We start from the raw sequence: 27902 nt of genomic DNA, 5'->3' as shown, positions 1-27902 counted from the left end.
TGAGATTTTTTAGAATCCCTGACCCATCCTGCTCCTTGTCTCCTGACAACCACCTCCCCGAGACCCCCCCATACAACCCCCACTTCCCTGTCCCCTGACCGCCCCCCCCTCACAGAACCTCTGCCCCCTCCCTGCCCCTTAGCCAACCCCTCGGCCCCGGCCGCTTACCCCTGGCTCACTGCGCGTGTCGAGAAGTGGCCCCGAACAGCACTGCAGCCACATGGCTCCTGAGGTGCCTGAGCTCTTCCCCGCTCAGAGCCGCGTGGTAAGGGGAGGAGCCGCTCAGCTCAGAGCTCACAGCCCCGCCCCCTTACCACGCAGCTCGGAGCGGGGCGGAGCTCAGCCCCCCCAGAGCCACGCGGCTGCAGCGCTGTTTAGGACGCGCTGAGGCACTGGGCGCGAACAAGTGGAGGAGGAGCGGCCCGTCTTCTGCAGCCAGGCAGGGCCGCGCTACCGGGTTCTGCTGCTTTTCCGTGGTAAGGGGCCATCCCTCTCCCCCAAGCGGAGCCGGTAGCGCGGCCCTGCCCCAGCTGCAGAGGACGGGCTGCTCCTGCTCGGCTTGTTCGTGCTGCTCTCCCGCGGTCAGTGGCCACCCCCCACCCTCCTAAGCGAGAGCCAGTAGCGCGGCCCTGCCCCGGCTGCAGAGGTCGGGCCGCTCCTGGGTTCGCAGCAGTGGGATGAGCTGGGGCCCCAGCCTTATGCTGCCCCCTACATTTTGCCGCCCTTGGCACCTGCTTGTTTAGCTGGTGCCTAGAGCCGCCCCTGGTACCGATTGGACATCTAACAGTGCATGTTAATGAAAATGAGGTAGGATCAGAGGCTAAAAGAGGGAAGAACAAGTTAAAAATTACTTACATAAATTAGATGCCTTCAAGTCACCAGGGCCTGAAGAAATACATCCTAGAATAGTCAAAGAGCTGCATGAGGAGGTATCTGAGCCATTTGCGATTGCCTTTGAAAAGTCATAGAAGACAGGAGAGATTCTAGAGGGTTGAATATGGGCAAATATAGTGTCAATCTATAAAAACCTATATAAGGACAAACTGGGGAATCACAGACCAGTCAGCTTAACTTCAATACCCAGAAAGATAATGGAGCAAATAATTAAACAATCAATTTACAAACACCTATAAGATAATAAGGTGATAAATAACAACATGGATTTGTCAAGAAAAAATCACGTCAAACCAACCTAACAGCTTTCTTTGACAGGATAACAAGCCTTGTGGATAGGGGGAAGTGGTAGATATGATATATCTTGACTTTAGTAAGGCTTTTGATTCTGTCTTGCAAGACCTTCTCATAAATAAACTAGAGAAATACAACCTAGCTGGAGCTACTACAAGGTGGGTGCATAACTGGTTGGAAAACCATTTTCAGAGAGTAATTATCAGTGTTTCACAGTCAAGCTGGAAGGGCATATCAAGTGGAGTCCCACAGGGATCAGTTCTGGGTCTAGTTCTGTTCAATATCATCATCAGTGATTTAAATAATAGCATAGAGAGTATATTTTAAAGTTTGCAGATGATGCCAAGCTGGGAGGGGTTGCAAGTGCTTTGGAGGATAGGATTAAAATTAAAAATGATTTGCACAAACTGGAGAAATGGTCTGAAGTAAATAAGATCAAATGTAATAGGGACAAATGCAAAATACTCCACTTAGGAAGGAACAATCAGTTGCACGCCTACAAAATGCGAAATGACTGCCGAGGAAGGAGTACTGCAGAAAAGGATCTGGGTGTCATAGTGGATCATAAGCAAAATATGAATCAGTAGAGTAACTCTGTTGCAAAATCATCGTTCTGGGATGTATTAGCAGGACTGTCCTAAGCAAGACACAAGAAGTAATTATTTCACTGTACTCTGCGCTGATTAGGCCTCATCTAGAGCATTGCGTCCAGTTCTGGAAAAGATGTGGACATTTCAGGAAAGATGTGGACAAATTGCAGAAAAGCAACAAAAATGATCAAAGATTTAGAAAACATGACCTATGAGGGAAGATTAGAAAAAATAGGTTTGTTTAGTTTGGAGAAGAGAAGATTGAGAGGGACATAACAGTTTTCAAGTCCATAAAAGGTTGTTACAAGGCGGCAGGAGAAAAATTGTTCTCCTTAACTTTTGAGATTAGGACAAGAAGCAATGGACTTAAATAGCAGCAAGGGAGGTTTAGGTTGGACATTAGGAAAAAGTTCCTAACTGTCAGGGTGATTAAACACTGGAATAAATTGCCTAGAGCAGCGGTTCTCAAACGTTAGCAACTCGAGGAACTCCATTTTGATTTAATATTTTGGGGGGATCCCCAAATTCCCCTGCTCTACCCCAGGCCCTAACCTACTCAACCCCTTTCCCCAAGGTAATACCACCACCTCACCTTTTCCTGCCCCCGCTCGCTCCATTCCCCCTCTGACTCACTTTCACCAGGCTGAGGCAGGGGGTTGGGGTGCAGGAGAGGGTGCAGGGTCTGGGAGGAAATTTGACTGCAGGAGAGGATGAGGGGTGCAGTCTTTAGGATGCTGTTTGGGTGCAGGAGGGGTGAGGGGTGCAGGCCCTGGGAGGGAGTTTGGGTGCAGGAGGGGTGAGGGGTGCAGGCCCTGGGAGGGAATTTGTGTGCGGGGTGCGGGCTCAAGGCTGGGGCAGGGGGGTTGGGTGTGGGAGGGGATGTGGGCGCTGGCCAGGCAGCACTTACCTCGGGCAGCTCCACAAAGTGACCAGCACATCGCTCTGGCAGAAGCTCCTGAGGGTGGGGGTTAAGGGGTCTCTGTGCACTGCCCCTGCCTTCAGGCACTGCCCCTGCAGCTCCCATTGGCTACAGGCAGGGCCGGCTCTAACATTTCTGCCGCCCCAAGCAGAAAAGAAGAGCGCCGCCCCCTACCCCAGCGGCGTGGCCCTAGCCCTAGCCCCCACCCCCCTCGAGCGGCACGGCCCTAGCCCTAGCCCCGCCCCCCCCAGCGGCGCGGAGCGCGGCCCGAGCCCCCGCCCCTCCCCCGAGCGGCGCGGAGCTCGGCCTGAGCCCCGTCCCCGAGCAGCACGGACAGCGGCCCGAGCCCCGCCTCCGAGCGGCCCGGCCCGAGCCCTAGGCCCCGCCTCCCAGCAGCGGCGCGGAGCGCGGCCCGAGCCCCCGCCCCTCCCCCCCCGAGTGGCGCGGAGCAAAGCCCGAGCTCCCCCAAGCGGCGCGGAGTGCGGCCTGAGTACCCCGAGCGGCGTGGACCGCGGCCCGAGCCCCGCGCCCCGAGCGGCACGGCCCTCGCCCTAGCCCCGCGCCCCCGAGCGGCACGGCCTCACCCTAGCCCCGCCCCACGAGCGGCGCGGCCCGCGGACTGAGCCCCGCCCCGAGCGGCACGGTCCTAGGCCCCGCCCCCCCGAGCGGCGCAGCCCGCGGCCCTAGCCCCTGCCTCCCAGGAGCGGCGCGGAGCGCGGACCGAGCCCCCGCCCCTCCTCCCCCAGAGCGGCGTGTTGCCATACCAACTATAACAAGACTAGTCTACTATGGTGGGCTACTATCAGCAGGAGGAAACAAAAACTTTTGTAGTGATAATCAGGATGGCCCATGTCCAACAGTTGACAAGAAGGTATGAGTAACAGTAAGGGAAAATTAGCATTGGGAAATAGTTTGTTGCAAGGATAGGATCCTGGGTTAGTGTTTTTGTTGTGTGGTGTGTGGTTGCTGGTGAGTATTTGCTTCAGGTAGGGGGGCTGTCTGTAAGTGAGGACTTCCCTGTCTCCCAAGATCTGTGAGAGTGAGGGATCGGCCTTCAGGATAGACTGTAGATCCTTGATGATGCCCCTGAGAGGTGTTAGTTGGCAACTGAAAGTGATGGCTAGGTGGTTTACCTTTTCACCAGATTATAAAACTGTATTCTAATGACTTAGTTCAAAATGACCAGATGGTGATGAAAGTGCCAAATGGTTAAAATGTTTTAAAATTCCCTGTGGGATTAATTTGACTGAAGAACAAACCTACCAAATACCAGCATCACGAGGGATCCTGACAAACTCTTTCAATACCTATTTTCCCCCAGTTAAGAAATTTCATCCTCTGACTTGACTGTACAGTGGAGTGAACAACATTTAGTAGAAGAACACATGAAAGGTCAAACGCATCCCGTAGTTCCTCTGGATGGGTCAGTCCACTCAGAAACTTTCCCTCATGGCTCAAACCTGCTCTTGGGGTGGGCCTACGGTGTTACCAGAAGGTTTGGATCTGACTATATCAAGCCAATTATATTACCTACAAATAAAGCTTTTAATTTTAAACCTTAATTTAGAATTTATTTGAACCAGTAACAAAGGTTATGATCCACCCAAGGTGCTTGTCTCTGATATACAGAGGGCTCCCCAGAGCAAGTTAGCCTTGCTGATATTTGAAAAGACACAGATACATCCTTCTGATTAAGAATAGGCCCACAAGCAGTAATTTTTTGAAAACAGAAATAATATTTATTTAGAAACGAGTGGGAGGAGTTTTTAGAGCAGGTCACATGCCACCCCTTGTTTCAGGTTACGTATCAATTGCTGCTCTGGGACTTGCCCTAATTCATCAAACTCCTCTTGGGGCTGGCCTATGGGTCACCCAACAGGCCAGAGATAGGCATAGAATCCAGGTTTCCTGTGTCCCAGTCCTGTGCTCTAGCCACTAGGCCACACTGTCTTCCCTGTTCATACATTAACCCCTTTTCTCACACAATGCCTTTTCCCAGTAAAGACAAGTCCCTCCAGGGCTGGTCCCTGAAACATTCACCATAATGGCTGTGAGGAAGACATGGGTTCAGGGCAGGGGAAGGGCACTGAGAGAAGGAGCTGGTTTGTGGAGAAAAGCTTGAGGTAACTTCAGGGGCACCATTTCAGATTGTGGTGTGCGGAACATTAATCGTGATTCCTGGGACTACTTAAGCACCTGAAAACTCTAGATTTTGCATATAAGGTGATGGGCCTACAAAAGCGGGGGCTCAGCTCAAATTTTTTTAAAACTGCTGAGGATTCAGGCAGGGGGTAACTAGCGGCTGTGTGCAGGCATGGAGGTAGCTCAGGTTCCAGGCGGGGATGTACTTCAGGGGCCAGGCAGGAGATTGCTAGGGGCTGTGTTCCTGGAGGGGTGTAGCTCAGGGTGCAGGGAGGGGCTGTGTCCAAGGAGGTGCTGTTGCTGCAGGGCCAGCCATAAACTCAGTCCTTAGATGGCACAGTGGGGTCAGCTCTGCGGCTCAGTGGCTGGGGTGAGGGGCGTGTGCTGCCCACCCACTTCCACAATGGGCAGAGGGAAGGGAACACCCTGATATCAGCCCCCAACCCATTCTACACAGACTATCGGCAGGTGAGGAGCAACATGGTAGGGGGCAGGACAGCATGGCTGCAAACAACAGCGGAGCAGGGCAGCGGGGGCGGGAGGAGGAAGGGCAGCATCTTCCCTTTTGCTGCACATTTTCCCCAAATCTGGTACAAGACTGGGGACGGGAGGCCTTCCCTAAATGGTGTCCCAAGGGTAACAATACTTTGTTTCTGCACAGATACAGAAAGCAGCTGTGAGCTCCATTGTTTCTCCTTCTCCATGGGAGGACCCCATGTGGCTGCCTCATTACACCCTAACTTGCAAATTTACAGGTTTCTAAGTCTAGGTCTTTGGGATTTGTGCTGCCAGTCTGGCTCCTGCATGTGAGCCTGCTGCACAGGGAAGGTCTGGACGCTTAGGCACAAGAGAAGGGGACCTCATGATGGAGAGGGCTGGGAGGCGAGAGGAGCAGAGGGAGGGTCCACAGGCCATGGAGCATTGATGCGGACATTACACACTGTGCAACCAAGCTGTGACTGAACCCAACTCCTCTGACAACACCACAAACTGAACAGCTTTGTCAAAGGACCAAGGGAAAAGTAAGTTTTATCCATGTGAGCTCCCTGAAACATATAAATATGTATGTCCCCTTGTCTAGGAACACCCTGGGTGGATTTCACATATGGGAATGACCATTTATTTTATTTATATTTCATTAAAATAAAAGAAGGAAGGGAGTTTTATGGGAAAGAAATAGCAAAACAGCCCCCCTGTGCCAATCAAAACACTCACAGGTACATTTGTGATACACAACAACAACAAGCTAATTTTATTAAAAGAACAAGCTATTAGAGGTGACACAAGGGCTGCCTTGTGGATTTTTTCCAGCTTGCGAGACTCTTTGCAGCCCAGACGAAAAGCATCCAAGGGTTTCAGAAGCAAAGCGTCGTCTGCCAGATTTTCTGTGATCCTGCATTGACAAGTTCTGCTGCCATCACTCACTCTCTCTACTGCAAAAAGGGAAGAAACTCTCACAATCTATGTTTATAGCCATTAAAACGAGGACAATATAACGTTACATTTCAAAAGCAAGCTAGAGCAGGAATTTCCCCATCATTTGGTAGCATGTGCGTATGTAACACCCACAGATCTTGGTTGTCGTTGGGCGTGATCAAACGTTGGGCCTTGGAGCTTAGTGCATGAGCCTCTATCTCATGAGCTTAAAGCCAGCTGGCCGTTAGTTAAGGTTGTAGAACAGACTCAATGTCTCTATTATATCTAAACGTGTTCTGGCTGCCCACCTGGCTTCTGAAGTACATATGCCGGACTTCTGAACATGGCTGTCCCCTCCCTTTGCCCCTAACTCTCCAGTAAAGGAGGCAGTTTCTCATTTTCCTACAAAAGTCCTTCCTATTAACATTCGACACTGTTACAGTGACAGCCACCAAAAATAAAGTCGCTGGGTGATTAAAAAAAGAACCCAAGCAAACTAAACAAAAACTGCTGCAAATATCATGTACAGTATCACAGAAATATTCATCAAACTTTTTTAAAAAGTTGAAATTTGAAATTCCATTGAGGGGATGAATCCAAATGGTGAATTTTAAAAAATATTGACCATCTCCATGATATATAGAAAAATAGGTAAGATGTAGCACAACGTGAGTCACATCCATGTTCAGTTTTCCTTTCAAACATACTTTTGTCCATAGCTAAAACTAAAACAATAAATATTTAATGAGAGGAGAAATACATTATTCTTCAAGAATGCCTGGATTATTCTGTCTGCCAGCTCAGGTAAGCCTAAAGCCTAACCCTATTCAGATGGCAGTTGATGATAATACCTGATGATAATCTCTGTACATGCTCAGTGAAGCGGCCAGGTGAGTAGCGGTGCAGTTGCTACCACTGAGCTCCTATCTTCACATCTCCTACCCCAAAATGCCCCTATGGTTATTTAGGCCTGGTCTATACTAGGAAATTTGGTTGGTGTAACTACTTTGCTCAATAGTATGAAAAATACACACCCCTGAGTGACACAGTGAAATCAACCTAACCCCTGATGAAGACAGTGCTAGGTTGATAGATGCATTCTCCCATTGACGCACATATTACCTCTCAGGGAGCTGCATTGCCTACACAGATGGGAGAACCTGTCCTGTTGGTGCAGGTAACGTCACTTTGGCTCAATTGCAGTGGTGTTGCTGTGCCACTGTAGCAGTTTAGGTGTAGAGAACAAAGCCAAACTGTCTGGGAAAGCCTCTCACCCCTCCCAACTTCCTCTCTCAATCCTATCCCTGCTGAGACAGTAATTTGAGCATGCTGGGCACCTTGTACAAGGCTAAGGGGAGATTCAGCCCTTAACAAGAAGAACACACATAGAACTTGTTGTGTATTTGGTTGTCATGGTTTTTGCTGCTATGGCAACTGAGTTAGAGTATTATGGTCTGTAAATAAAATGGAGGTTTTGGTTAGCTGTCTGCTCTCTGGCCTCAAGTGATTGCTTCCTACTCCGGCTGCCGCAAGGACATAACACTGGCGACGAGGCTGGGATCCTGGTGCTGCTCCAGTAACAGAAGGAAGTAGAAGTCAAGGTAAAGACCAACAAAGAAAAAAAGCTGCTTCTTTGCACTGACTGTGAAAGTGAAACTAAAAATCATGGTGTTAGGCCTGAATAAAGATGTAGCACAAAACCAGTTGTGCCAATCTGACTGGAGTTAAGCATCTAGAGGTTTCTGGGTAATCTCAGAGTGGAAAATACTGAGAAACAGCATTGTCTCACAAAGCCCTGGGAAAACAGTGAGATCAGTGAAGGGGCTGGGACCAGCTGTGTTATATTGAAAAACAAACTGTCTGAGGAACTGATAAGACATACAAGCATCTCACAGTTCTGACTTACTCCTTGGTTTAGTGTTCGGTGTGTTTTAACTCCCTCGCATTCCTAACCTTTGGCGCTTGTTGAGATATTAACAATTCAATATTGTAGAGACTAGGCATGCGTATATATTAAAAGGTGTCTAATTTCTAGTTGTTAGACAAAGTGGGTGGATTGTTCTAGTGAATGATCTATGACGTAATAAAACTGTCTATATAAGCTAATACTAAGCTGTAAAGAGCTGGCTGGTTCTCTTCGGATACGAGCTGTTCTTTTACTGACACGTGCACTTGTCAATAAAGAACTTTTGATCGGACCTTGCTGGTGTTGCCTGTCTCTCTGCGGTCAGACAACGAACTTCGCTGTTGGGGTTCGAGTCCCCGACAATGGCTACTCTGACCAGGCCCCTGGAGCCTTTTGATGAGAATATAGTGCAGTGGCATGTGTATACTGAGCGTTTTGAGCTTTTTTTTTATTGCAAATGACATTACAGAAGCGAAGAAGGTGCCAATATTCTTAAGTGTTGTAGGGGCTAAAACCTACTCCCTGCTACACAGCTTACTACACCCTGTTAAGCCAGCAACTAAATCTTACAGTGACATTGTGGAAATCCTGGGGTCCCATTTTTCCCCAAAACCACTGGTAATTGCTGAAAGATATAGGTTCCACAAAAGAGACCAAAAGGAAGATGAAACAGTTGTACAATTTGTAGCCATTCTAAAAAAGCTAGCAGAACACTGTGAATTTAAAGAGATGTTAAATGATGCCCTGCGTGACAGGTTAGTGTGTGGCCTGTACAGTGAAGCTATACGGAAGCGCCTACTGACAGAGGCTCAGCTTACCTTACAGAAGGCTGTTGATATTGCTGTCTCCATGGAACTGGCTACAAGGGAGGCACAATACATCGGTGTACCCCCTAGGGTGCAAAAAGTGTCACAAGAACCGACCCAGAAAACTGTGCAGAGTCAAGAATGTTACCGCTGTGGTAAGCTGGGTCACCAGGCATCAGAATGCTGGTGTAAGGACCTGGTGTGTCGATACTGTGGCAAAAGGGGACATATTGAGTGTGCCTGTAAACAAAAGAAAAAGAGGCCTGTGATCTGGCCGACAAAAAGAGGAACCTTGCATACTCTAGAGCAGACCCAGGATGATCAAGGAGACACCTCATCACAAGAGGAAGTGCCACTGCATGTTTTGTCTTTGGCAGCGGGCTCACATGAATACTGGGTAACCTCCTTATTGGAGGGCAAACCTATACGCATGGAACTGGACACCGGTGCAGCTGTCTCGCTGGTCTCTGAGACTGTGTATAAAGAAAAGCTACAGCATCTTCCGCTTAAGGCAACAAAAACTGTTCTGAAGACGTATACGGGAGAAGCTGTGCCCATGGTGGGCACTATTGATGTTAAGGTGGAGCTCAATGGACAGGCGGCTAGATTGCCACTGTTTGTGGTGAGAGGTAACTACCCAGCCTTAATGGGTAGGTCTTGGCTTGGGAAGATTCAACTGAACTGGGCAGAAGTGCACCGGATGACTAAAGAAGAAACCAGTCTAACCCCTATAGTAAGGAAACATGCTGCTGTTTTTGGAGATGATTTGGGAAGTATGAAGGGAATCACATTAAACCTGGCAGTCCACCAAAATATCTGAAAGCCCGAACTGTGCCATATGCCATCAGGCCAAAGGTTGAAGCAGACCTGGAGCGCCTGGTCACCAATGGAGTCCTAATACCAGTTACCCATAGCTCATGGGCCACTCCTATCGTTCCAATAGTGAAGAAAGATGGCTCTCTCCGGATTTGCGGTGATTTTAAAGTCACTGTCAACCCAGTGTTGTGTGCAGAGCAATACCCGCTTCCCCGCATCGATGACCTCTTCGCAGGCCTGGCTGGGGGACAAAAGTTCAGTAAGATTGATCTGAGTCAAGCATATTTACAGATGCACGTCGATGAAAAGTCCCAAGAGCTGTTGACTATTGTGACTCATAAGGGCTTTATCGATACTGTCGCCTACCCTTCGAATAACATCGGCTCCCGCCTGTTCCAGAGAGCTATGGACCAGATCTTGTGTGGCTTGTCAGGAGTTCAGTGCTATCTGGATGACATCCTGGTCACTGGAAGAAATGAAGAGGATCACTTAAAGAATTTAGAGGCTACCCTACAAAGATTGGAAGAGTATGGCCTACGAGTTCGCAAAGACAAGTGTGAATTCTTCAAGACCTCTGTTGAATATTTGGGACACATCATCGATTCTGCAGGTCTTCATAAGGCCCCTGCAAAAGTTAAAGCTATTGTGGAGGCTCCCCCACCACGAAATGTAAGCCAGCTGCGCTCGTTTCTAGGACTACTGAACTATTATGGAAAGTTCATCTCACAGTTAGCCACACTGCTAAAACCACTTCACGAGCTCCTTGGGCAGAACAAGGCCTGGAAGTGGACTGAAGCCTGTGATGTTGCATTTAACAAAGCTAAGGATGCATTGTTAAATTCTGAAGTTCTAACGCATTTTGATCCATCCTTACCCCTGCAATTGGCCTGCGATGCCTCCCCTTATGGAGTGGGAGCAGTCGTGTCACACATTATGCCTTCGGGAGAAGAGAGACCTATTGCTTTTGCTTCACACACTCTAAGCAAAGCAGAAACTAACTACGCCCAAATCGAACGTGAGGCATTAGGAATTGTTTTTGGAATTCGGAAGTTTCATCAGTACCTCTTTGGGCGAAAGTTTACTCTTCTTACAGACCATCGATCTCTGACGTCAATTTTTGGACCCTACACAGGCATTCCCCCATTAGCTGCTAGTCGTATGCAACGTTGGGCATTGATACTTTCAGCACACACATATGAAATCAAATATCGGAAATCCACTCTGCACGGCAATGCAGATGGCCTCTCGAGGTTGCCTTTGCCGGTCAAACATCAAGATAGTGCCCAAAAGGAAATCTACTTTGAACAGGTAGAGAATACACCCATCACTGCTACTCAGATAAAGAAGGCAACTCGCGTTGACCCAGTATTGTCCCAAGTTATGGACCTGGTGATGCATGGAAAATCTCGACAAACCTCTCCGGTCTCATCCGACCTTGTTCCCTACATGTCCAAACGGATGGAGTTATCGGTCCAATCTGGTTGTTTGTTGTGGGGGAGACGTGTCATTATTCCACCACCGCTGAGATCACAGATGTTAGAACAGCTACATTCCGGTCACTGTGGAATAGTGCGCATGAAGGAAATTGCACGAAGCTATTTTTGGTGGCCTGGATTGGACAGCGCTATTGAAGAGAAGGCAAAAGCTTGTATGTCATGTCAGGGTGTGAGGAATGCACCCCAGTGGGCACCCCTACACCCATGGGACTGGCCTGAAAACCCGTGGCAACGTATTCACGTTGACTTTGCTGGCCCCTTGAAGGAAGCATGTTCTTGGTGGCAATAGATGCCCATTCTAAATGGCCAGAAGTCTCTATAATGCAGTCCACTTCTGCAGAGAGTACTATCCAAAAACTACGAGGACTCTTTAGTCGTTTTGGTCTGCCAGAACAACTTGTGAGCGACAACGGACCGCAGTTCGTTTCTCAGGAGTTTCAAAATTTTATGAAGGCAAATGGGATACACCACATCATGTCAGCACCATATCATCCGTCCACCAACGGATTTGCTGAAAGATTTGTGCAGACAATGAAAAACGCTTTGAAATCAGCAAGGGGACAACACTCCATTCAAAAGCGTCTGGATATCTTCTTACTTTCCTACAGAAACACCCCTCATGCTACGACCCAGGCATCCCCAGCCTTTCTAATGTTGGGATGACAGCTGCGCACTTGCTTTGATCTGCTGAAACCTTCTGAACCCCGACAAACTGTGCAACATCAGCAGCAATATCAAGTCATCAGACGGGCACCCAGAGCAAAAGACCGAACCTTTAGCCCGGGACAGCCAGTTTTGGCTCGGAATTATACTTCCAGAGCTAAATGGGTCCCGGCCACAGTCATCACTCAAACAGGACCTGTTTCCTACACAGTCCGGACTGCAGAGAATGTTACCTGGCGGCGACATGTAGATCAGCTGTTGCCAGGTCATGCCAGTCCTCAGGACCCATCTGCAGTTGAGGGGTCTGACTTCACCTCTTCTGGTGAGGCACCGAATCACGAGTCACCTGTTCCTGACTGTTCTCCTCCATTACTGCTGACGGCTGAGATACCCCTTTGCCCAGCACGAGCTGATACCATCTCCTCACCCGTTCGTGCTGCGGACCCTGAGCCCCTAGTGCTTTCGGGTGCAATAACACCAGAAGTTCGCCGTAATCCACCTAGAGACAGAAGGCCTCCTCATCGGCTGGATCTCTAGCTAGGGCGAACCCACGGTTATGGGGCAAAATAATCCCCAGGGTTTAGCCGGGAATGGAGGCAGTCTACCCTCCTTCTCTAGTCTAGTGTGTGTTTTTTTTATTTAGGGGATGTTCTTATTAGGGGGGGAGGAATATGTTGTGTATTTGGTTGTCATGGTTTTTGCTGCTATGGCAACTGAGTTAGAGTATTATGGTCTGTAAATAAAATGGAGGTTTTGGTTAGCTGTCTGCTCTCTGGCCTCAAGTGATTGCTTCCTACTCCGGCTGCCCCAAGGATATAACAGAACTGGCTACAGATAAGCAATGAGAACAAGTTAACAACTTTAGGAAACACCATGTTTAAATTAGTAAAAAGAAATTCTGACCAAGGCTAAAGTAATCAAGGCTTGTAACTTCTATGAATCCTGTGGCACCTTATAGACTAACAGACCTTTTGCAGCATGAGCTTTTGTGGGTGAATACCCACTTCTAAGTTCTCCTCACACCTTCTATGGGCCATCTTAATTATCACTTCAAAAAGTTTTTTTCCTCCTGCTAACGATAGCTCATCTCAATTGATTAGACTCTGCCTGTTGGTATGCATACTTCCACCTTTTCATGTTCTCTGTATGTATAAATATCTCCTGTCTGTGTGTTCCATTCTATGCATCCAAAGAAGTGAGCTGTAGCTCACGAAAGCTCATGCTAAAATAAATTTGTTAGTCTTTAAGGTGCCACAAGTACTCCTGTTTTTTTTGCGGATACAGACTAACACGGCTGCTACTCTTGTTAGGCCTGAATAAAGATGTAGCACAAAAACCAGTTATGTCAATCTGACTGAAGTCAGCATGTTTCATAAAGCCCTGGGAAAAAGTGAGATACGAAAGGGAGGTGCATTCCTCAAGTTACCAGCTGCGTTAACTCCTGTCTTCCAGTGTCTGGTGCTTGGCAACTATGCTGATAAGAAAGTTGCTGGGGCATCACAACTTGCTTACATTATAAAGAAAGACAGATGTGCTTTGTTATTAGGGTTTGTTACTAACCAAAGGGGGGTGGGATATGGGTTGTGTGAAGTGAATAATTTATGACGTAATAAAACTGTCTATATAAGCTAATACTAAGCTGTTGGGGGGGGGGCTGGTTCTTTTCGGATACGAGCAGTTCTTTACTGACACGTGCACTTGTCAATAAAGAGCTTTTGTTTTGGACCTTGCTGGTGTTGTCTGTAACTCTGCGGTCAGACAACGAACTTCGCTGTTGGGGTTCGAGTCCCCGACATCTTTGGCGACTCCGCCGGGACTTTGTCTGACTCTCCGGCGGGGGATCAGACTCTGAGGCAACGCAGCGCGCATCTCTGATTTAGAGGAGCCTTGCCTGGTAATCTGATCTCTGCGTCGGTGATAAGGCGAGTTCTGTGAACCAGCTGAAGCTCGTAGAAATCCAGCAACATCCACCTACCCGTTGAGTAGGGTTAAGGTTGCCTGGGTTAGAGTCCCAGTGCAGATTGTCGGGGTTAGAGTCCCTGACAACTTAGGTCTGGGTTAGAGTCCCAGTCCAGGTTTGCACAGGATCCAAGTAGTCTGGGTTAGAGTCCCAGCCTGGGTTTGAGTCCAATCCAGGTGTTTGAGTCCCCTGGAGAGGTAAGTGAGCGCTCGACGCGGGAGGTGGGGGTTAGAGTCCCTTTACCTTGACGCGGGAAAGAGGGGTTAGAGTCCCCTTAGAAAATGGAACAAGTTGGCAGTAAGTGCCTGGGGGACGCCCCATTGTCTCTAATACTTAAAGATTGAAAGAAGATTTCTGGAACCAGGTAGCTTTTGGAGCTGTATGTTTAAAGCTGTATGGAGAGCTCTTGTAAAAATCCTCCAGCATATGCCCCAGAGCCACACTGGGAGGAAGACTGTCCGTGGGGACGTCTGTCTCTCTTGGGCTCACGCCATCTGAATTTATTGACTGTGCAGCAAGATATGATGCATCGTGGTAATAGGAAATAATGGCCTTGGTGTGTGTGTGTGTGTGTGTGTGTGTGTGTGTGTGTGTGTGGAAAATGGGGGAGGGATAGTCTAAATATTCCACCTCACCCCCTAAGGGTACCCCAGCATGTTACATGTACGTACATTATGGTCTTAAAACCTGCAGGTATTTAGAGAATTGGAATCTTTACACGCGTGAAAATCTATCTAAACAATGCCCATTAGAAGGTACCTTCAATCTAGATAAGATCATATATCTCAAAGGAGCTTTTAATCACCAAAGTAAAGCCTCTGACACAGTGTGAGCAATTTGTCTAGGAACGGGTTAATTTGAAATTCAGCTTGCCTTGGTGAAACTGGAGAAGCCACGGGCTGGAATCTGAACTGGACTCTCTAAAAGAGACACTGCAGGAGATTCCAGGGTGTAAAAAACAGCTCTCCCAAGAGCAGAAGCATGTTGGAAATTCTGGACAAGCTGTATACAGGATAATCTCCCGTCTGCCTATTCCCTTTCTCTGAACGTTATACAGACGTGGCCAGTTTGGACATGTGTGAGTATTAAAGTGGCTTAAGGGTTAAAGTATTCATGTTCTTCCTGAGTAATGTGGGAGCGTTCCCAACACTCTTCATTGTTGTTTTATTATTTTTAATTAAGCTTTAAAATTTGATTATATGGTGTGTTCCCCCAACGTCCTGCAGTAGATAAATTGGTAACAAATTTGTCACAGTTTGGTGAGCAATTGAGAATAGGGGAGCCCTATAGAATTTACACCATCTATCTGTTTTACCTTTGTTTTGTGTTTCTTTTGTTTGGTACTTTTGGTGTTATATGTTGAGGATTGCATGATTAAAGGTGAGCCTACTCTCAGCTGCAGTAAGTCTGAGAACTGGAGAGGGGTTTAGCATTTTTCTCTCCACCCTGGTTGACCGGAAGGGTGGCAGGTGGATCTGCCCCCAGTCGTAGCAGGACTGGGCAATAGAGTAGTTGGAGAAAAGGGCCGAGATGTGTACTTGATAACTAGAATTGAGCAATTAAGAGCATGGATCATGAACCAGGCGGCAACTCAAACCTGCGCCAGGGCAAGTTGCAGGCCTTGAGACAGGATTTCCAGTTAGAAAAGGAAGCCCTGGCTAAGCAAGTACCAGTCCTTCAGGGACTTGTTAAAATTTAACCATTTGTGCTCAGCATATGTCGTAACAGCAGTGTGTTTGCTACAAGAGGAAATTGAATAGTTCAACGCCAGTGGGCCATGTGTTTTGCCCAGGTGGCAAGTCTCACAGGGGAGGACTCGAGTAGTTTTGTGAGTAGAAATGTTTTAGGGAAAGGACCAGAACGGTGGGGGCTACTTAAAAAGCCCACCCTCCTAGCTAACTGGTAGTGCAATACGTTGGTACCCATGGAAAGAGACGGTTCAGAAAAAAAAAAAAAAAAAAAGGATCGGGCCCAGGCGGCCAGGCAACAGACAGAGAGCTTGGAGAACAGGTTGGAAACTTTTAGAGTGTAGTGAAAAAACAAGAACAGGGTAAGTAAGTATACGCATAGGGGTTCATATACTCAGAAGAATATTTGGAATGGTGATCTGAGTTGGTAAGTGGCTGTTGAAAGGACAAGCAAGTGATTTAAGGCACAGTGAAAAGTTAACTCTATAGTTGCTGGAGGGAACAGCAGTTGAACTTTGTAAACGTACTAAAGTAAAAAGTTCTTGGTGTCTTTGAAATGTTTGTAAATAAATTCAGGCAAAGAAATTATTAGATTGCAATCATTTGGCTATGAACAATTTTGTTAAATTAGCTGAAGAATGTATCCAGTGCTATGTAATTAAAATTGTATTAGGCTCTAAGAGCACTGTGAGTGATGATGTTTTCTTTCAGTGTTTACAAGCAGGAGTTACAAGTAAAAAGTGAGCCAGCAAGCATCTGTATTGATGCAAATTATCTAATTAATATGGGGTAATTCCCTTGTTTTGCCTAAAATCAACAAAAGTCTTTGTATATTTTTAGTAATGATTGCCTGCCCAGAAGGGGTAGACTTCTGTTTCTGTCTTTCAGATAATCAGAGAACACTGATGCCGGCTGAACAGCATTCACCGTACCATGATTTGCTGGCACAGTACAAATTCTGTTTTGTGTTCTATGTTCTGTCTTGTGGTGTTCGTCCTGTGGCCAAAATTGATGTGTTTAATATTTTTAAGGGATGGTCTGATTTAAAATCAAGCAGCAGTGTTGGATTAAAATGCAGATATTTGTTTTGTTCAACTTAGAATACAAAGTGTTTGGATGCATCAGAAAAATGTGATATACTAAAGTCTTATACATTTTCTTAAGTAGGAGAAAGATACTACATTGGCCAAACCTTTTAATTGACAATTGTTATTGAAATTTGCATATTAACAGTCTTTGAAAGCAAGGGCATGGAAAGTTAACCCACTCCCCATATTGTACATGGGATCCTTCTGGCTACCTCAGACTTCTAGCCAGAGGGCTGGGGATGGTGGAAAGCTATTGGACTACAGTTTGTATTAAATGAACTCATCGAAGTGGGTGTGCTTGTCTTGGTTTGTTGTTCTCAAGTTCTGTAATAACATTATTTTAGTGAAATGGTATATGTGGCATATATTAGATAAGACTAATGTACTGTATAACAGCAATGTGTATGTGTTCATTGTTAACACCAGGTGTATACGTAAAACATGAAAGTTTTTTTTTGTAGGTTAAAAAAAAAAAGCTGAGAAGGGAAGCGAAAAAAAAACACCAAGTTGACTGAAAAAAAAAATAGATAACATGCTCAGTTTAAAGCTGAGACACTGACATTGTTCAAGGACACTCCTCACAGCTAAGACTTGGCTAACCCTCAAAAGGAACAAGGGGGGGACTTAAATTTGCCCATGCAGCTATAAAATTTGTAAACTCTGCAAAGACACTAATGCAATGTGTTAGGTTTCTTTTCTCACAGGTAAAGAAGAAACAACCCAAAGATCCTAGCAGCCCTCCCACCCCTTGGAACCAGGAGACTGGGTCTACATAAAGATCCATCAACGAAAGACTGCCTTGGCTCCATGCTGGAAAGGCCCGTATTGAGTCCTGCTGACTACCACCACCGCTGTGAAGTGCCAAAGACTGACTGTTTGGACCCAGGATTCTCTCTGCAAAAAGACCCCTCCACCTCAGAAGAATTCTCCTACTGATGATAAGCCTATTCTTTTTTTCTAGTTCTATTGTGCTTCTGAACAGCATGGCAAAAGGACAAGGTAACGTGCTGGTTGAACCTCTCCCTTGTCCACGGACAAATTTATTGTGCCTTTGAATTTTTCTAAAAGAAGCAAAACCATTACAGGGTGATGTACTCATCATCTCTTCCCTGTAGAATGCTAAACTACATCTGTTTTGGGAAAGAAGAAAAAAACACTCACTCCACTGACATTGCCAAAGTCCAGGAATTCCTGACCAAAAAGAACATTAAGAACTGACCCTGGTGAAGAAACAAACAATTACACACTGGCAGGAAGAAATTTGTGGGACTTATGTTTGGAACTGTGGTATTAATTGGATTTTGGGGTTTATTCTACAGGCTGCGCCCTGTGTTTTGGATAAATCCTTCAGCATGTATTGCCCTCCCTCATTGCATTTTGAATAGCATTGTCCTTATCCAGTTTTCAGATCGCTTTTACATACCCAGATTGCTCACAAGGGGCTGCCATTAGATTAGCACAACAGAGGGCCTGGGTTATTTCCTCTGGAAAGAAAGAGAATTGACCAAATCCCTGTGGTCTAGGGGCCAATGGCACACTGCCATTTGGAATATTCTTAAAGGCCACGAAAATGATGAGAAATTGGGCCAACTAGAAAAGGCCACTAGATTTATTTTTGATGCTCAGCTATCTTAAGTACAGGCTGCAGTTGGTGAGTTACATGTCATTTCCACCCTTAGTTCTGTGACCCAGAAGTTACTGACAGAGATGGTACTAAATATCACTGAGGCTGGAAAGGCATTGCAGTGGGATCTAGTATGTTTAAATTGATCCTGAGCACTGGACTTGGCCCACTGCCCTTACAGACACACAGGAGTACCATCTGATCTGTGGTCATGAAGACATACTTGGACACTTTCTGGATGGAAGAGTGGACATTCACAGTGCTCCTTCCAAGCATTTGGACCGGTTAGGGTGGGTGTGGGCTCCCACATACCAGATCCTGCTGGGTCCATGGGGAGGAGGCGTGTGGGACTGAATTATTTACCGAGACATCTGGGACATTAGACCCCTTGGTATACCTAACTGATTTATAGTCAGTGCCCCAGACCAATGAACTGTTACCCCTGAAGGCGATTTGAAGCTTCATCTGCAACTGAAGAAACCGTAACCCGGTTGTGCCCTGCCAAGCGATCATTTGTTGTCCCAAGAGTCCCATTGGTCCTCTAGGGACAAAGGGGGGATTGTCGCAAAGACAAGTGTGAATTCTTCAAGACCTCTGTTGAATATTTGGGACACATCATCGATTCTAGGACTACTATGGAATTATGTTCTCACACAGTTAGCCACACTTAAAAAAAAACCTGAGCTCCTTGGGCAGGCAGAACAAGGGGGAAGTGGACTGAAGCCTGTGGATGTTGCATTTAACAAAGCTAAGGATGCATTGTGCAATCTCTATAATGCAGTCCCACTTCTGCATGCAAACTGCAGTACTATCCAAAACTTACTCTTGGTTCGTTTTGGTCTGCCAAAAACAACACAGCAGACAACGGATTGGTTCGAGTTTCAAGAAAAATTCAGAGTTTCAAGAATTTATGACACCAATGGGATACATGTCATCACCATCACACATCCAGTTTCCATTGTAGTTTGAAAAGAGATATTGCAGACAATGAAAAAAAGCTTTGAAAATCAGACAACACTCTCCATTCAAAAGCTGCTCGATATCTTCTACTTTCCTACAGAAACACCCCCTCATGCCCCAGGTAGCATCCCCAGCCTGGGATTGGGATGGATGCCTGCTGCGCCTGCTTTGATCCCTGAAAACTCCAAACTGTGCTACAAAAGCAATGCAACTGTGCATCATCAGCAGCATCATCCCCAGATCCAAACACCCAGCAAGGCCGGCGGGACAGCCAGTTTTCGATCAGATTATACTTCCAGAGCTAAATGGGTCAAGCTAAATGGGTCACAATCATCATCACTCCAAGGACCACAGTCAATCACAGTCGGCGGTTACCTGGCGATTTACGGCGCAGCCGATCATTGCCAGGTCATGCCAGTCCTCAGGACCAGTCCTCAGGACCCTCTGACAGTTGAGGGGTTGGTGATCTCACCTCCACGAGTCACCTGTTCCTGACTGTTCTCCTCCTGTACTGCCCTCGGCTGAGATACTTGCCCGGCTGAGCACTTTGCCCAGCCCTCACCTCTCTAGTGCTGCGGACCCCTGCCCCCTAGTGCTTTTCGGGTGCATGGTGTTCGCACACCAGAAGTAATCCACCTAGAGACAGAAGGAGAAGGCCTCCTCATCGGCTGGATTCTAGAAGGCGAACCCGGTTATATTAAATAAAAATAATCCCAGGGTTTAGCGGGAGAATGGAGGCCCTCCCTCCCTCTCTCTAGTAGTGTGTTTTTTTTTTTTTAGGGATGTTCTTATTAGGGGAGAATATGTTGTGTATTTGGTTGTCATGGTTTTATGGCAAGTTAGGCCTGAATAAAGATGTAGCACAAAAACCAGTTATGTCAATCTGACTGAAGTCAGCATGTTTCATAAAGCCCTGGGAAAAAGTGAGATACGAAAGGGAGGTGCATTCCTCAAGTTACCAGCTGCGTTAACTCCTGTCTTCCAGTGTCTGGTGCTTGGCAACTATGCTGATAAGAAAGTTGCTGGGGCATCACAACTTGCTTACATTATAAAGAAAGACAGATGTGCTTTGTTATTAGGGTTTGTTACTAACCAAAGGGGGGTGGGATATGGGTTGTGTGAAGTGAATAATTTATGACGTAATAAAACTGTCTATATAAGCTAATACTAAGCTGTTGGGGGGGGCTGGTTCTTTTCGGATACGAGCAGTTCTTTACTGACACGTGCACTTGTCAATAAAGAGCTTTTGTTTTGGACCTTGCTGGTGTTGTCTGTAACTCTGCGGTCAGACAACGAACTTCGCTGTTGGGGTTCGAGTCCCCGACACTCTAAAACCTGTAACTTCTATGGAATTCTAAAAGGAGAAATGCAAAGGCTACGAGTAGTTACTGAGCTACCTTAAAGACCAAAAGTAGCATTAATCCTTACTGTGCACTAGTGCTTATTGAATTGCATTGAATAGTGAGCACATCTGATAATACACGAGCAGGGCCGGCTCTAACATTTCTGCCGCCCCAAGCAGAAAAGAAGAGCGCCGCCCCCTACCCCAGCGGCGCGGCCCTAGCCCTAGCCCCCACCCCCCTCGAGCGGCACGGCCCTAGCCCTAGCCCCGCCCCTCCCCCGAGCGGCGCGGAGCTCGGCCCGAGCCCCCGCCCCCAGCGGCGCGGAGCACCGCCCTAGCCCCGCCCCCCCGAGCGGCACGGCCCTAGCCCTAGCCCCCGCCTCCCAGGAGCGGCGCGGAGCGCGGCCCGAGCCCCCCCGAGCGGCGCGGAGCGCGGCCTGAGTACCCCGAGCGGCACGGCCTCGCCCGAGCCCCGCGCCCCCGAGCGGCACGGCCCTCACCTAGCCCCGCCCCCACGAGCGGCGCGGACCGCGGAGTGAGCCCCGCCCCCGAGCGGCACGGTCCTAGGCCCCGCCCCCGAGCGGCGCAGCCTGCGGCCCGAGCCCCCGCCCTCCCAGAGCGGCGCGGAGCAAAGCCCGAGGCCCTCCCCAGAGCGGCGCAGAGCGCGGCCTGAGTACCCCGCCCCCAGCGGCACGGCCTCGCCCTAGCCCCGCCCCACGAGCGGCGCGGACTGCGGACTGAGCCCCCGCCCCCGAGCGGCGCGGCCCCCGCCCCCCCGTGGCTCATCATGCCGCTCAAACCAAAAACAAGAACACTAAAGCCCGCTCGCCGCCCCCCTCCAAGTTGCCGCCCCAAGCACGTGCTTGGTAGGCTGGTGCCTGGAGCCGGCCCTGGGTCCTGATACATAAAATTTGGAAATTTCCCTACATGCAAGTAAAATATTGATAAATATTGTACAAAACAAACACACAAATGCACACACCCTACTGGTAAGATTCCCAGGTGCAGCTGTGTTCTGGAGTTCCTCTCTGCAATAGGAACCTCATTCAAATGTAATAGGATGCTTTCCATGGACTTCAAAGGCCTTTCAGCCAGGCATTTGATGTTTGCTAGATGTAAATATTCATATTGTAACTCCTTTACACAAGGAATTATTAATTGTACGTCCCTGAAAGTCTGCAGGAATTTTTATTGTGTTGTACAAATAATAATCATTATTATTAACAGATTGCAGCACAAACTTAATTAATGGGACATGCTTCAAAACAAAGATTTCAACAGATCCACCTTTCACAATCCCGGTAGCCCATAAATAGAGACTCTCCATCACCTGTCTATCTTGCAGTGTCTTCTCTCCAGCAGCACTGAGCTCCCAGCCAAACTTCAGCCATGAAGATTCTCTACCTGCTCTTTGCTCTCTTTTTCCTGGTGCTGCAAAGCTCTCCAGGTAAGATCTTAATGAAATGAAGGGAGAATATAGAAGGACATTTGTGAGTCTGTACTAAGATTTCTAAAAATTTTATATCATTTTTTTCCAGCTTTTTTTTCCCCCCAAAAGAGTTGTATGGTTTTCAGCAGATACTTGGCATTTAACTGGAGAGTAGTCCTGGGGTGAGAAAGGTGTCTTTACTGTTCCTATGAAGATCCAGTCAGATTTGGCTGAACTACGACCTGTAATAATATCACCAATGTTCTACCTAGTGGAGTCCTACAGGGGTTTGTTCTTGCCACCACGCTAGTTAAAATTTTTATAAAGGACTTGGAAAAAGAAAAACATAAAATCATCACCCATAAAGTTGGCAGGGGACAAAAATTAAGGGACAGGTCACTCATACAGAGGGATTTGGATCACTTGGTAACTTGGAAACAAGTTAACCATCATACAGCTAAATATAAATGTATGGATCTAGGAACAAAGAAGGTTGGTCACAGTTATAGGATGAGGGACTCCATCCTGGGAAGCAGTGACTCTGAAAAATGTTTTGGGGGTTGTGGATGGATAATCAGCTGAAAAATGCTAAAAGGCTTAATTACTTGGATGCAGAAAGTGGGAAATCTTGAGTAGGAGTAAAGAGATTATTTTACCTCTTTATTTTGCACCTCCCGGTACCAGTACTGTTCAAAATATTAGTAAGTGATCAGGAAAAAAGGGTAAACCATGAGACGGCAAATTTTGTAGGTGATACAAAATTACTCAAAGATAGTGAAGTCCAAAGCAGAGTGAAAGATCTAGTGAAAGGGGGCACAGGAAGATAACTGGGTTCACGTGGCCTCATCTCAGTGAACTGGAAATTCAGTTAATGGGAAATACCCGTCATGCTGCAATCACAGCCCTTGTTTACACTTATGTGTGAATGAAAATCAAGACTCTTTTTCTCCGTGCAGGATTCACCCAGTCCATCACCAACCCCACAGATTGTAGACTTGCTGGGGGATTCTGCTACAGTACATGTCCCCCCTATTTCAGACCTATTGGAATTTGTGGTATTGTGCAGAGTTGCTGTAGATGGAGATGGGTAAGTTCAGGATGCCACAAGGCAGACATTATTGTATAAACAGAATATTTGTGTCTCTGATTTCTATAGCTGCTGTTTAATGACCTTGCAGGCTCAGAGCACACGGCACAAGCCTGACATGGGACAAAGGAAATTTCTGTGCTGCCCTGATTCTAGACTATCTGGGGTTTACATGTTACAGTTAGAGTCAGGGCCGGCGCTTCCATTAGGCGACCCTAGGAGGTTGCCTAGGGGTCCAGGATTCAGGAGGCGGCATTTTGTGCGCTCCCCACGGGGCGCACGGGAGCTTCAGGTTCCGCTCCCGTTGTGCCGCCGAAGAAGAACCTTCTGCCGATGTGCTGCGGAAAACAGCGGCAGGCAATTGAGCAGCTCAATGACTGCCACTGACGCCTGCGGCATTCCGGTGGAGTGTCCTTCTTCGGCAGCACGATGGGAGCGGAACCAGAAGCTCCCGCACGCCCCGTGGGGAGCGCACAAAATGCTGCCCCCTGAATTCTGCCTAAGGTGCCAGAAACCCTGGTGCCACTCCTGGTTAGAGTAATCTTATAGCTGCTTTACTAAGGCTGCCTATGGTCTGTCCACAACCCAGGGCAGCCCAGAGTCTCCACTGTGCTCTTTATATATATAGTTGGGATTATGAGAGGAGCTGAGCAGAAGAGAATTTGGGAGCCCTACATGAAAGCAGAAAATGGGGAAGAAATGGTCACTAGGCCCCTGAGGAAGCATATCTAGCCCAGAGAGTTTTGTGGGTTTTTTTCTTTTTAATGTTATTTTGCCCCAGATTGGGGAGGTTTTGGTTCAGAGGTAGGGGGAAAGGGAGCAAAGCCACCAACCCAACAGGACAAATGGAGGCACCGGCCAAGTCAGTTGATGAAAAGGTAAAGTGCACCCACACAAGATGGATATAACTATGATTTTACAATAGAAAAAAGGGTATTTTTAAATCATTCCACTCGAAAATGGAAGAACAATTAAACTCAATTTATGGCCTGGACCGCACTGCAGAGTCCATCCAGAATGATACAGTGTGAAAAACTGGAAATGAACAAAGTGATGTGAGGATTTCAGACAACCAGGTGCTCTGGAGCTGTGTTAAATAACATCTGGGTCGAGATGCTGCAAACATGGGGAGCCGTGTTGAGGATAAAATTGCTCCTGTGTGTTTTTGTGGGACAGAGGCACTTTTGAGCACATACGTGAAGGCTGCCATGCCTTCTGGGACCAGCTCTTTGTGGTTTGAACCAGAGCCGTCCAGGGCTAAATGCTCCAGTGTCTTCAGTTTGAACAAAAGACATTTTTGTTCAAAAGAGCCTTACAGGTTCCAGCTGGAGCTGTAACAGACTCTCAGCCTCCACCGAGGGGACTTCGTAACACACACTGACCACTGGGCCTCTCATATATTATCAGATATGCTCACTATTCAATGCAATTCAATAAGCACTAGTACACATTAAGGATTAATGCTACTTTTGGTCTTTAAGGTAGCTCAGTACCTACTCGTAGCCTTTGCATTTCTCCTTTTAGAATTCCACAGCAGTTACAAGCCTTGATTACTTCAATAATAGCCTTGCTCAGAATTTCTTTTTACTGATTTAAACATGGTGTTTCCTAAAGTTGTTAACTTTTTCTCATTGCTTATCTGTAGCCAATTCTATTTGTGTTCTTCTTGTTAAGGGCTGGATCTCCCCTTAGCTTTGTACAAGGTGCCCAGCATGCTCAAATTATTGTCTCAGCAGGGATAGGACTGAGAGAGGAATTTGGGAGGGGTGAGAGGCTTTCCCAGACAGTTTGGCTTTGTTCTCTACACCTAAACTGCTACAGTGGCACAGCAACACCACTGCAATTGAGCCAAAATGACGTTACCTGCACCAACAGGACAGGTTCTCCCATCTGTGTAGGCACTGCAGCTCTCCGACAGGTGGTATGTGTGTCAATGGGAGAATGCACCCATCAACCTAGCACTGTCTTCATAAGGGGTTAGGTCGGTTTCACTGTGTCATTCAGGGGTGTGTATTTTTCATACTATTGAGCAACGTAGGTACACCAACCAAATTTCCTAGTGTAGACCAGGCCTAAAGTACCATAGAGGCATTTTGGGGTAGGAGATGTGAAGATAGGAGCTCCGTGGTAGCAACTGCACTGCTACTCACCTGGCCGCTTCACTGAGTATGTACAGAGATTATCATCAGGTAAGGAACTGCCATCTGAATAGGGTTAGGCTTTAGGTTTACCTGAGCTGGCAGACAGAATAATCCAGACATTCTTGAAGAATAATGTATTTCTCCTCTAATTAAATATTTATTGTTTTAGTTTTAGCTATAGACAAAAGTATGTTTGAAAGGAAAACTGAACATGGATGTGACTCACGTTGTGATACATCTTACCTATTTTTCTATATATCATACAGATAGTCAATATTTTTTAAAATTCACAATTTGGATTCATCCCCTCAATGGAATTTCAAATTTCAACTTTTTTTAAAAGTTTGATGAACATTTTTATGATATTGTACATGATATTTCCAGCAGTTTTTGTTTAATTTGCTGGGGTTCTTTTTTTAATCACTCAGCAACTTTATATTTGGTGGCTGTCACTTTAACAGTGTGGAATGTTAATAGGAAGGACTTTCGTAGGAAAATGAGAATCTGCCTCCTTTACTGGAGAGTTAAGGGTAAAGGGAGGGGAGATCCATGTTCAGAAGTCCGGCATATTTACTTCAGAAGCCAGGTGGTCAGCCAGTACATGTTTAGATATAATAGAGAAATTGAGTCTGTTCTACAACCTTAGCTAACGGTCAGCTGGCTTTACGCTCATGAGATACAGGCTCATGCACTAAGCTCCAAGGCCCAACGTTTGATCGCGCCGAATGACAACCAAGATCTGTGGGTGTTACATACGTACATGCTACTAAATGATGGGGAAATTCCTGCTCTACCTTGCATTTGAAATGTAACGTTATATTGTCCTTGTTTTAATGGCTATAAACACTGATTGTGAGAGTTTCTTCCCTTTTAGCAGTGAGTGATGGCAGCAGAGCTTGTCAATGCAGGATCACAGAAAATCTGGCTGACAACGCTTTGCTTCTGAAACCCTTGGATGCTTTTCATCTAGGCTGCAAAGAATCTCGCAAGCTGGAAAAAATTCACAAGCCAGCCCTTGTGTCACCTCTAATAGCTTGTTCTTCTTTTAATAAAATTAGCTTGTTGTTGTTGTGTATCACAAACGTACCTGTGAGTGTTTTGATTGGCACAGGGGGGCTGTTTTGCTATTTTCATAAAAATCCCTTCCTTCTTTTATTTTAATGAAATATAAATAAAATAAATGGTCATTCCCATATGTGAAATCCACCCAGGGTGTTCCTAGACAAGGGGACATACATATTTATATGTTTCAGGGAGCTCACATGGATAAATCTTTACTTTTCCCTTGGTCCTTTGACAAAGCTGTTCAGTTTGTGGTGTTGTCAGAGGAGTTGGGTTCAGTCACAGCTTGGTTGCACAGTGTGTAATGTCCACATCAATGCTCCATGGCATGTCGACCCTCCCTCTGCTCCCCTCGCCTCCCAATCCTCTCCATCATGAGGTCCCCTTCTGTGCCTAAGCGTCCAGACCTTCCCTGTGCAGCAGAATCCCATGCAGAAGCCAGACTGGCAGCACAAATCCCAAAGACCTAAACTTAGAAACCTGCAAAAGTGCAAGTTAGGGTGTAATGAGGCAGCCACATGGGGTCCTCCCATGGAGAAGGAGAAACAATGGAGCTCACAGCTGCTTTCTGTATTTGTGCAGAAACAAAGTATTGTTACCCTGAGGACACCATTTAGGGAAGGCCTCCTGTCCCCTGTTTTGTACCAGATTTGGGGAAAATGTGCAGCAGTAGGGAAGATGCTGCCCTTCCTCCTCCTGCCCCCACTGCCCTGCTCTGCTGTTGTTTGCAGCCATGCCCCCCACCATGGGGCCACAGCTGATGTTGCTCCTCACCTGAAGATAGGCTATGTAGAATGGGGTAGGGGCTGATATCAGGGTGTTCCCTTCCCTCTGCCCATTGTGGAAGTGGGTGGGCAGCACATGCCCCTCACCCCAGCCACTGACCTGCAGAGCTGACCCCACTGTGCCATCTAAGGACTGAGTTAGGTAATAATAGGAGATAGACCAATCTCCTAGAACTGGAAGGGAGCTTGAAAGGTCATTGAGGCCAGCCCCCTGCCTTCACTAGCAGGACCAATTTTTGCCCCTCATCCCTAAGTAGCCCCCTCAAGGATTGAACTTATAACCCTTGGTTTATCAGGCCAATGCTCAAACCACTGAGCTATCTCTCCCCCCCTCAAGTTTATGGCTGGCCCCGCAGCAACAGCACCTCCTTCGACACAGCCCCTCCCTGCATCCTGAGCTACAGCCCTCCAGGAACACAGCCCCTGGCAATCTCCTGCCTGGACCCTGAAGTACATCCCCCCACCTGGAACCTGAGCTACCTCTATGGCTGCACACAGTCACTAGTTACTCCCTGCCTGAACCCTCATCTGTTTTAAAAAATTTTGAGCTGACCCCGCCCTTTTGTAGGCCCATCACCTTATATGCAAAATCTAGAGCTTTCAGGTGTCTAAGTAGCCCCAGGAAACACGATTAATGTTCCACACACCACAATCTGAAATGGTGCCCCTGAAGTTACCTCAAGCTTTTCTCCACAAACCAGGTCCTTCTCTCAGTGCCCTTCCCCCTGCTCTGTGCCCGTGTCTTCCTCACAGCCCTTATGGTGAACATTCCAGGGACCAGCCCTGGAGGGACT

At 47.2% G+C, this 27902-nt stretch overlaps 2 long non-coding RNA genes across 2 annotated transcripts; one reads left to right on the top strand and one right to left on the bottom strand.

The window, feature by feature from the left end:
• Positions 1-6061: 6061 nt before the first annotated feature.
• LOC120400065 lies at positions 6062-7634 on the bottom strand. The gene is made up of 2 exons (XR_005595505.1): positions 7378-7634; positions 6062-6272 (listed from the first exon to the last, which is right to left on the bottom strand). It is a non-coding gene; the product is annotated as an uncharacterized LOC120400065 (long non-coding RNA).
• Positions 7635-7801: 167 nt separating this feature from the next.
• LOC120400066 lies at positions 7802-26786 on the top strand. The gene is made up of 2 exons (XR_005595506.1): positions 7802-7856; positions 26136-26786. It is a non-coding gene; the product is annotated as an uncharacterized LOC120400066 (long non-coding RNA).
• The last annotated feature ends 1116 nt before the right edge of the window (positions 26787-27902 follow it).

This window comes from Mauremys reevesii, linkage group 3, assembly GCF_016161935.1.
Source record: "Mauremys reevesii isolate NIE-2019 linkage group 3, ASM1616193v1, whole genome shotgun sequence".
NCBI classification, from domain to species: Eukaryota; Metazoa; Chordata; order Testudines; family Geoemydidae; genus Mauremys; species Mauremys reevesii.
Note: the sequence above shows the minus strand (reverse complement) of the source record. Positions and strands in the feature narration are given on the sequence as shown.